The sequence below is a fragment of the Pseudorca crassidens genome, chromosome 15 (assembly GCF_039906515.1).
Source record: "Pseudorca crassidens isolate mPseCra1 chromosome 15, mPseCra1.hap1, whole genome shotgun sequence".
NCBI lineage: Eukaryota > Metazoa > Chordata > Mammalia > Artiodactyla > Delphinidae > Pseudorca > Pseudorca crassidens.
In genome coordinates, this window is record NC_090310.1 from 69,198,063 (window position 1) to 69,206,719 (window position 8,657).

At 41.6% G+C, this 8,657-nt stretch overlaps 1 long non-coding RNA gene across 1 annotated transcript; it reads left to right on the forward strand.

The window, feature by feature from the left end:
• The first annotated feature begins 649 nt into the window (after nucleotides 1-649).
• On the forward strand, nucleotides 650-8,187 carry LOC137206450 (uncharacterized). The gene is made up of 3 exons (XR_010934654.1): nucleotides 650-796; nucleotides 7,775-7,954; nucleotides 8,055-8,187. It is a non-coding gene; the product is annotated as an uncharacterized lncRNA (long non-coding RNA).
• Nucleotides 8,188-8,657: the final 470 nt, after the last annotated feature.

The window sequence follows — 8,657 nt, forward strand, 5'->3', positions numbered from 1 at the left end:
TCTCCATCTGTGAGAGATAGGTTAAAGGGCTTGTCTCAGTTTACGGAGACAGTAAGTGTGGCAGTCCGACTTGGGTCTGCCTGACTTATTATTCATTTGTAGGAAGATATTTATTGAGCAAGTATTATTAGCAAGTCATTGTGCCAGATATGGGGGGGGCGGTAAACTACGTCAAGTTGTGGCATATAACAGAGTCACTTAAAATGCTTTATTATTATGTTTATAATGTTATGGGAAAATGTATAGTTAATGAGTAAAAAAAATACAGGTCATGAAGTTGTTTTTACAGTATAATCTCATGTATATTTGGGAGGATGGAAAGGGAAGATCTTAGGTCATTTCTTTTTTTAAAATTAATTTTTATTGGAGGATAGCTGCTTTACAGTTTTGTGTTAGTTTCTGTTTACAGCAAAGTGAATCAGCTATCTGTATACATATATATCCCCACTTTTTTTGGATTTCCTTCCCATTTAGGTCAGCACAGAGCACTGAGTAGAGTTCTCTATGCTATACAGTAGGTTATCATTAGTTGTCTATAAGCACTTAGGTCATTTCTGAGTGGTTGTGGGAGTTATGGGTAATTAAAAAAATTTTTCTTTATTTTCACACATTTTCTAAATTCTCTAGCAAACCAAAGTAAAAATAATAAATGAAACATCATGAAGTATTCATATATTTTTTGGGTACTTGCTCTCATGTCATGACAATTTACGTGGCACTAAAGGATACAGCAGGGAATCAAGAGGCATGTTTTGGACTCACCTGGAAGGAGCTGCCGCCTTCTTGAAACACCAAAGTAAGTACATGCTGCTATAGAAAATAAGGTAGTGTGAACGGATGATAAAGAAGGCAATTCATTAAATTTGAATGATAGCAACCTGCCTTAAATGAGCACTTATGACATTCCAGATACTGTTGTAAGGACTTTACATATGTCATCACCTTGTATGGTGGGGACAAATGTTACCTCACTTTACAGATGTGATCATTGAGGCTGAGAGAATTGAGTATCTTAGCAAAGGTCACACAACTAACTAAGTGGTGGAGTGGGATTACAACCAATGTTTGTTTGATATCAAAGCTTGTGTTCTTCATGACACTGCAATGCCTATGAGCAACTTTCTAGAGATGACAAAAGTTGAAGTTGGCTTTAACAGATGGTAGAATTTATAGAAACACATAGGAACTACTTCAGGGGATGAAACAAGGGTTCCATGAGTAGGTTTCTTCTGGACATTTATTGTCTTCTACTCTGAACAATGTGCAAAGAGAGATGTGTGGAGTCATCCCTACCCACTGGGTACATTCATTCAGTGAATGTTTACTGAGTTCATGACACACACTGTGTGGGAGGAGAATCATGCTCCTTGCTCTCACGGAACTTACAGACTAGTGGGCAATATTGACACTAAATATTAAACAGAAAATCTATGAAGGAAAGGAACGTTCTAGTTGCGGTAAGTGAAGTGACTATAAGAATGTCAATAGTGTACACATGTATCAAATGATGAACAGCAGAAAGAGGCTGGGAACTGGCTCTGGGGCCCATGTTAAAGGCTGACTTTCAACCTGACTGAGCACATTTGAGTTCCATTCACAGGCAACCCTCAGAACAGACCAAAATATTGTTGCTAGGAACTGGAGCTTAAAACTTATTCTACCAGGCTGTTTGCTTAGCTTCATCTGAGTCTCTACTTCCTAGTCTTTAAAATGCGGATAATAGTATCTATGTTCTGGGTTTTTTGTATGAATGAAAGGGGATACAGCAGATGAAGAGTTTAGCATAATAATCATAATGTGATTTATAACAATAAATATATATTTAGTCTTCCATCATGTTCCTGGCACAGGGCTCCTAAATCCTTGGAATTTCCTCTGATAGAGCTATAAAGGTGTCTTTAGGTAACCTAAGGCTGGGGGCTGGTTGCCAGGGGAACCAACCAAGTGATGAGAGGGTTGAAAATTTCAGTACCTACCTCCAACCCCCTCCTGGGAGGGTAGAGCATCTGGAGGTTGAATCAATCACCAATGGCCAGTGATTTAATTATTTATGACTATGTAAAGAAGCCTTCATAAAACCCCCAAAGGGCAGAGTTTGGAGAGCTTCCAGGTTGGTGAACACGTGGAGATGTGTGAATGGTGCACCTGGAGAGGGCATGGAAGCTCCGTGTCCCTTTCCAAATAACTTGCCCTATTCATTTCTTCCATCTGGCTGTTCCTGAGTTATATCCTTTTATAACAAACTGATAATCTAGTAAGTAAAAAGTTTCTTTGAGTTCTGTGAGTTGCTCTAGGAAATTAATTGAACCCAAGTATGGGGGTGGCCCTTAGGAACCTCTGATTTATAGCCAGTTGCCCAGAAGTATAGGCAAAAAACTGGGCTTTTGACTGGTGTCTGAAGGGGATGACCAGTCTTGTAGGACTGAACACTTAACCTGTGGAATTTGATGCTGTCCCTGGATAGATAGTGTCAGAATTAAGTTGACTTGTAGGACACCTGGTTGGTATCCCAAGAAATGCCTGTCGGTGTGCGGACCACCTCCTCATTGGAATTGGTACCAGAACCTATTTAGCCTGGCATATAGAAAATGCTCAACAATGTTGGCTATTATTATTGCTGTAGAAAGATGAGCTTGAGGCATGGGAGGCATTGCAACTTAGAAATCTATCTTTGCTTTCCTTTTTGCTGATATGACTATGAACTCCTTCCTATTGGTCTTTGGTCCTTCCTGGAATGATAAGTGGTGGATCCATTCCCTCATGCCCAATGCTACAAGGAGTTGGTATCTATTGAGAAGAATTTACGCCAGTCATTATGTTTTATTATTTTTATGATGATGATGATGTTATTGGTTGTGTTTGTAAACATGCATATATTCTCTGCCCTTCTCATCTTCCAAAATTGGTTTTGCAAACAAAAGCACACAGATAACCACCAATTCATAAAAACTGCTGTAACCAGTGTCATTCCTTGTCCTGACCTGACCTGGGTAGGTAGACCATGGGGACTACAGACTTTGTGGTAGTGTTTGGCTTTCAGGGGGCACCAGGATCCTGATTCAGCTTGGATCACCATAAAGCCTGACACAGCAGGCATTCAACAAACATTGTCTGTATGATTTGATCATAACTGCATAAAACAAATAAACCAAAATAGCTTGCATAGAAAAAAGACTGGAAGGAAATGCAGCAAAGTTATTCTCTGTAGTTCATTGTGACGAAGAATTGCTTTACAACAACCCTTATAATTTTTGTTTTTTTCAAAACTTTCTAATAAAATGAGCCTGTATTGTGTTTATTTATAATATGGGACAATCTCTTTATGCATAAAACAACCATCATTAATTAAAAGAAAGTATAAGTGTCTTCCACTGCCCAGAGGCAAATGCAAAAGCTCCCTGGAAGAGGTAGGCTGGGTAGAGAGAAGTACTGATGATTTTTTGCTCTCAGAGATTGACTTTTTGGTTTCACTTTTTGAGAATGTTATGCCAACTTCTCTGACTTACTTCCTGATGTCCTGTTCACCTCTCACCAGCAGAGGGACTTCAGGGACAAATGACAGGATGCTAACGCAGGTTAGTAAAATCCTCAGTGTGAAAATGATTTGAACTACAAATCCCAGGTGGGTATTTGGGATTGTGGGATTTCTTCCCATGCCCTCTTTTCTGCTCTCCCTAAAGAAGGTGGGTTGCTCACTGGCATTAATCTCTTGCTCTTGTGCATTCTTTTGGGTTCTCTACTAGGAAGCAGGAAGAATCTTTAACAGAGGGGGCAGCAGGAGCAATGTTGGCTTGGGACGGTTGCCAGGGGTCGGAGCAAAGCAGCTGAGCTGACTCGGCCTCTGATACCACATCTCCTATCAGCCCATTTACGTATCCTACAGACTGACTCCAGGACTCTCATAAAACCCAGGGGCAGACTCACTCAGTGCCTCCAAATCTCAGCCTGATTCTCTCCTCCCCCATCCCCACCACGTAATTTCTCATGGTGGAAAAGCAGGTTGTGTTTATTTAGATAAAGATATACTACTATAATAGAATTACTAATTACATCCAACAACTTTTTCCTTAAACAAAACATTCCATGTTTGGGCTGGAAAGCATTAGTGAGAGGAGGAGGAGGAGGAGGGGGTAGGAGGGGGAGGAGGGGGAGGAGGGAGAGGAGGGGAGAGGAGGAGGAGGGGGAGGAGGGGGAGGGAGAGGAGGGGAGGAGGATATGGGGAGGAGGAGGATGGGGAGGAGGAGGATAGGGAGGAGGAGGGGGAGGGGGAGGAGGGGGAGGAGAGGAGGGGGAGGAGGAGGAGTGGGAGGAGGAGGAGGGGGAGGAGGGGGAAGAGGGGGAGGAGGAGGGCAAGGCGAGGGAAGTCGTGTTTTTCTTTCCCCCTGATTGATGATGGCGTGATAATCTTGGCCAGTTCACAAGTTGCTATTTCCCATGGATAACTGGATCCTGCTTTTCCAGCTCTAATTTGAAGCAAATTTTGCTCTAACCAGTCTCCTCCTCCGCATTAGTGTTTATTAAAAGTCAGTCACAGCATATACAGAGGCCTCTAACACCCCGGCCTCTGCCTCCAGGGCCAACTCCAGGTTACTGTGAGAGAGAAGGCAGCTCCTACCTCTGCTTTGTTTTTCCAAAGCCTTCATGAAATAGGAGGATGGGAAGGGAATCTGTGGTTCCCTAATGAAGTCTGAAGACAATACTGATTTGAGAGCTGTTGGGAATGCAGATGGCACATAAGGACACAGTGATACCAAGAGTCTTATAGTCTGAAATTCTTTGGGGGAATGTGAGGATAAGAGACAGATTACATGGGAAGCAGGAAGCATCGCAAACCATCGTTGGCTTTCCCCCTTATCTCCTGCCTAAGTCTTCCCTTATCTCTTTTCACTGGGACGGTGATCCATGCCATGGTTCCCTACTCATTCCGCTAACTGTCTTAGGTTAGGTTTCCCCAGCAGCAAACCCTGAGATAAGAATGTTGAGTGCAAGTAGTTGATTTGGGAAAGGGGTCCCAGGAAGCACTGTGGAAGTTAGCGGGGAGGTAAAAAGGGAAAAGTAGAAATTCAATACTTAATTTGACAAGTACTGAAGTCTTATTTTATTTTATTTTTTTGAAGAAATTGTATTTATTTATTTAGTTAAGTTTTTGGCCATGCCATGTGGCTTGCAGGGTCTTAGTTCCCTGACCAGGGATTGAATCCATGCCGTCGGCAGTGAGAGCACTTAGTCCTAACCACTGGACAGCCAGGGAATTCCCTGAAGTCTTATTTTAATTTGCATTTCTTTGCTACTGAGACTGGCTATTTTTCTGCCTCATCTGTTAACCATTGCATGTATCAATAGTTTATTCCTTTTTATTGCTGACCAATATTCTATAGCACCAATGTATTACATGTTTATGCACTGTTAAAGGGCATTTAGACTGATTCCAGCTTTTGACTATTACGAATAAAGCTGCTATGGACATTCATGTACAGTTTTTTGTGTGTGTGTGAATACATGTTTTCAGAGAAGAGGAAGTGAGAAGTGGCACAAGAGAGGACGTGTCAATAAATTGCTTGACAGTAGATCAAACTATACCTGAAGCCATCTCTACCCCCTTCAACTTCTTGGTTACTGAGGGGGTTTACATCACTTGTTTTACATTATTAAATACAGTGACCTTTGAACAACTTGAGTTTGAGCTGCGTGGGTCCATTTACATGTAGACTCTTTTTCAATAAATACGTACTGCGGTACTACACAATCTGCAGTTGATTGAATCTGCAGATGTGGAACCACAGATATGGAGGGTCGACTATAAATTTATATGTGGATTTTTGACTGTGCAGAGGGTCGGCTTAGTGAAATAAGCCAGGCACAAAAGGACAAGTACTGTGTGATTCCACTTATATGAGGTACATCAAGTAGTTAAATTCATAGAGACAGAAAGTAGAATGGTGGTTGCCAGGAGATGGAGGGAGGAAGAAACGGGGAGTTATATTTTAATGGGCACAGAGTGTCAGTTTGGGAAGACAAAAAAGTTCTGTGGATTAATACTGATGAGGTGGCACAACAATATGCATGTACTTAATGTCACCAAACTATGTGCTTAAAGTGGCTAAAATTTAAATTTTATGTTATTTTACTACCTGGGGAGTGAACCAGTAAACAAATGGATTAACAAAAAGCAAGCTGACACATCCTGAAAGATCCAGTCTTTATAAGATAAATCCGGATACATCTAAAATCAAATAGCTGTCATCATGACATCTTTCAAAATCCATCAGAAGAATGAACAGGTTCAGGCCGCTCTAAAATATGTTTGGAAAAATATTCCAGCCTTCAGGGAAGTCTAAACCTTCTTTCACTAGAAGCTGAAGGACTGAAAGTGAGAGTGAGTCAACTTATTATACAGAAGAGAAGAATATCAGAAAATTCTAAGGAGAGTCAGGCCAAGTCTCTGGGTGCACCTGGAATATGAGAGTGTGAGAGATTGTGCAGCAGCCCCTAGAGGAGACGGCATGAATGGTGGGACCTTAGGATTCATCAAAACACAGAGACCACCTAGAATCTGAGTCAAAAACTGAGTTTTGAAATCAGTGATTGATGTGGCTGAGTTAAATATTAAAAACTCTTGAAAAATCAGGAAATGAAATGTACGCTAAACTCACTGACAATGATTAAATAAATGATGCACTTAAAATTATATGCAAAGTCTCTAAACTGATAGCGCTTTATGCGGTCAGAAAAAACAACAACAGCAACAAAAAACGCAGTTAGAAAGGCAGAGATAACAGCTTCTGTGGGAACTTCAAGTTCTCTTAGAACTGCATCAAGGGGAAAAAACAAGAATTCTCACCAAATATTTGATTTAGGGAGAATTTACCCTGTAGAGTAGAAAAGAATCCTTCTAACGCAGGTGACAAGCTCAGCAATGCACGTGATGAGCTGGACACCTATAAAATACAAGTCAAAATTCTTTCAGAAAAATTTGAAAGAATCTCTGGCTATTATAGAAGCCAGCTTATTTCCCATGAGAGAAAACTCATGATAATGAAAGCTCTGTTCACTGAAAGACACCTTCATAACTTAAGAGAAGAGTATGCATCCCAGAGACAAAAAATATATATATATTGAGGGATATTTAAATATTTGGGGGCTTCCCTGGTGGCACAGTGGTTGAGGGTCCGCCTGCCGATGCAGGGGACGCGGGTTCGTGCCCTGGTCCGGGAAGATCCCACATGCCGCGGAGCGGCTGGGCCCGTGAGCCATGGCCGCTGAGCCTGCGCGTCCGGAGCCTGTGCTCCACAACGGGAGAGGCCACAGCAGTGAGAGGCCCACGTACCGCAGGAAAAAAAAGAAAAAAAAAAAGATTTCTAAAATTATTCTTATATCCTTGACGTTGCAAATGGGGCATTTGGCAGAGGTCCACTAGGGCTGCCAGGGAACCCTCTGGATGACCAGATTCCAGAGGAAGGAGAAGCATCAGACTATGATGAAGTGGGGATTCAACCTCCTGCCTGATGTGGGATAAATGCTACCTTCTCAGATCAGGACCCCAGGAAAAAGAGCCCTCTATCGGGTCGGCTCTATCCTGAGAGAGAAGCTTCTCTTTGAGAGAACAAGGGAGGTGTCCTAGTGCTTTCAATTCATCCCTCCCACTAGAACAGAGTGTTGGTGGCCCAGGCTCTGGTCTTCCACCTTGTCCCCTTGTCAGACATTAAATGTTCCAAAGGGACACCAGGGAGCAGCTCCTGAGAATAGAACTCTTTGTCCTACCCCACACTTCTAGATCAGAAAGAAACTGCCTAGCGGTCGTTCCCACTGAGGGACTCCCCTGGTCCACACATCCTCCACTGGCCACAGAAAGGCCTCCGCATCAAACGCTGTCCACACAGCCTGAAAGCAGAAGTGAATCATCTCTGAGTTAATCCCACTCTCCAATGAGCTGAACTGAAGATCCAGAACCACAGTAAGATGCTTTTCTTTTTCAATAAAATAATTTTGGTTTTTGACTTTTAGTCTTATTGCTATTAAGTAATTAATTTAATACAAACCCCCCTTATCCGCAGGAGATGCATTCAAGATCCCCAGTGAGTGCCTGAAACTTTAGAAGTACGGAACCCTACATATACCATGTTTTTTTTTTCTATACATACATACCTATGATGAAGTTGAATTTATAAATTAGGCACAGTAAGAGATTAACAACAATAACTACTAATAAAATAGAAAAATATTAACAACATACTGTAATAAAAGTTATGTGACTGTGGTCTTTCTCTCTCTCCCTCTCTCAAAATACCTTACTGTACACACTTAATGCCTTTTCCTTATCTTATCTAAGCACTTATCATGTATTGTGGCTGTACTTTTGCAGTTTGAGGTGCCATAGCAAAATAGCACAAAATTTCCTTCTCCCGCTTCACAATTTCATGGATAGAAGATTCATTCTTACCATAGATCTTAGCAACCTCAGCATACAATTTTTTTGCTCTTTCCTTGTTAAGAGAACTTTCAACCTTTTCAATTAAAGGAAGCACTTTACGGCTTCTTTTCGGCATATCCGAATTGCCAGCATCACCCCTCTTAGGCTTTGGGACCATTATTAAGTAAAATAAGAGTTACCTGATGACAAGCACTGTGATACCATGACAGTCAATCTGACAGTCTAA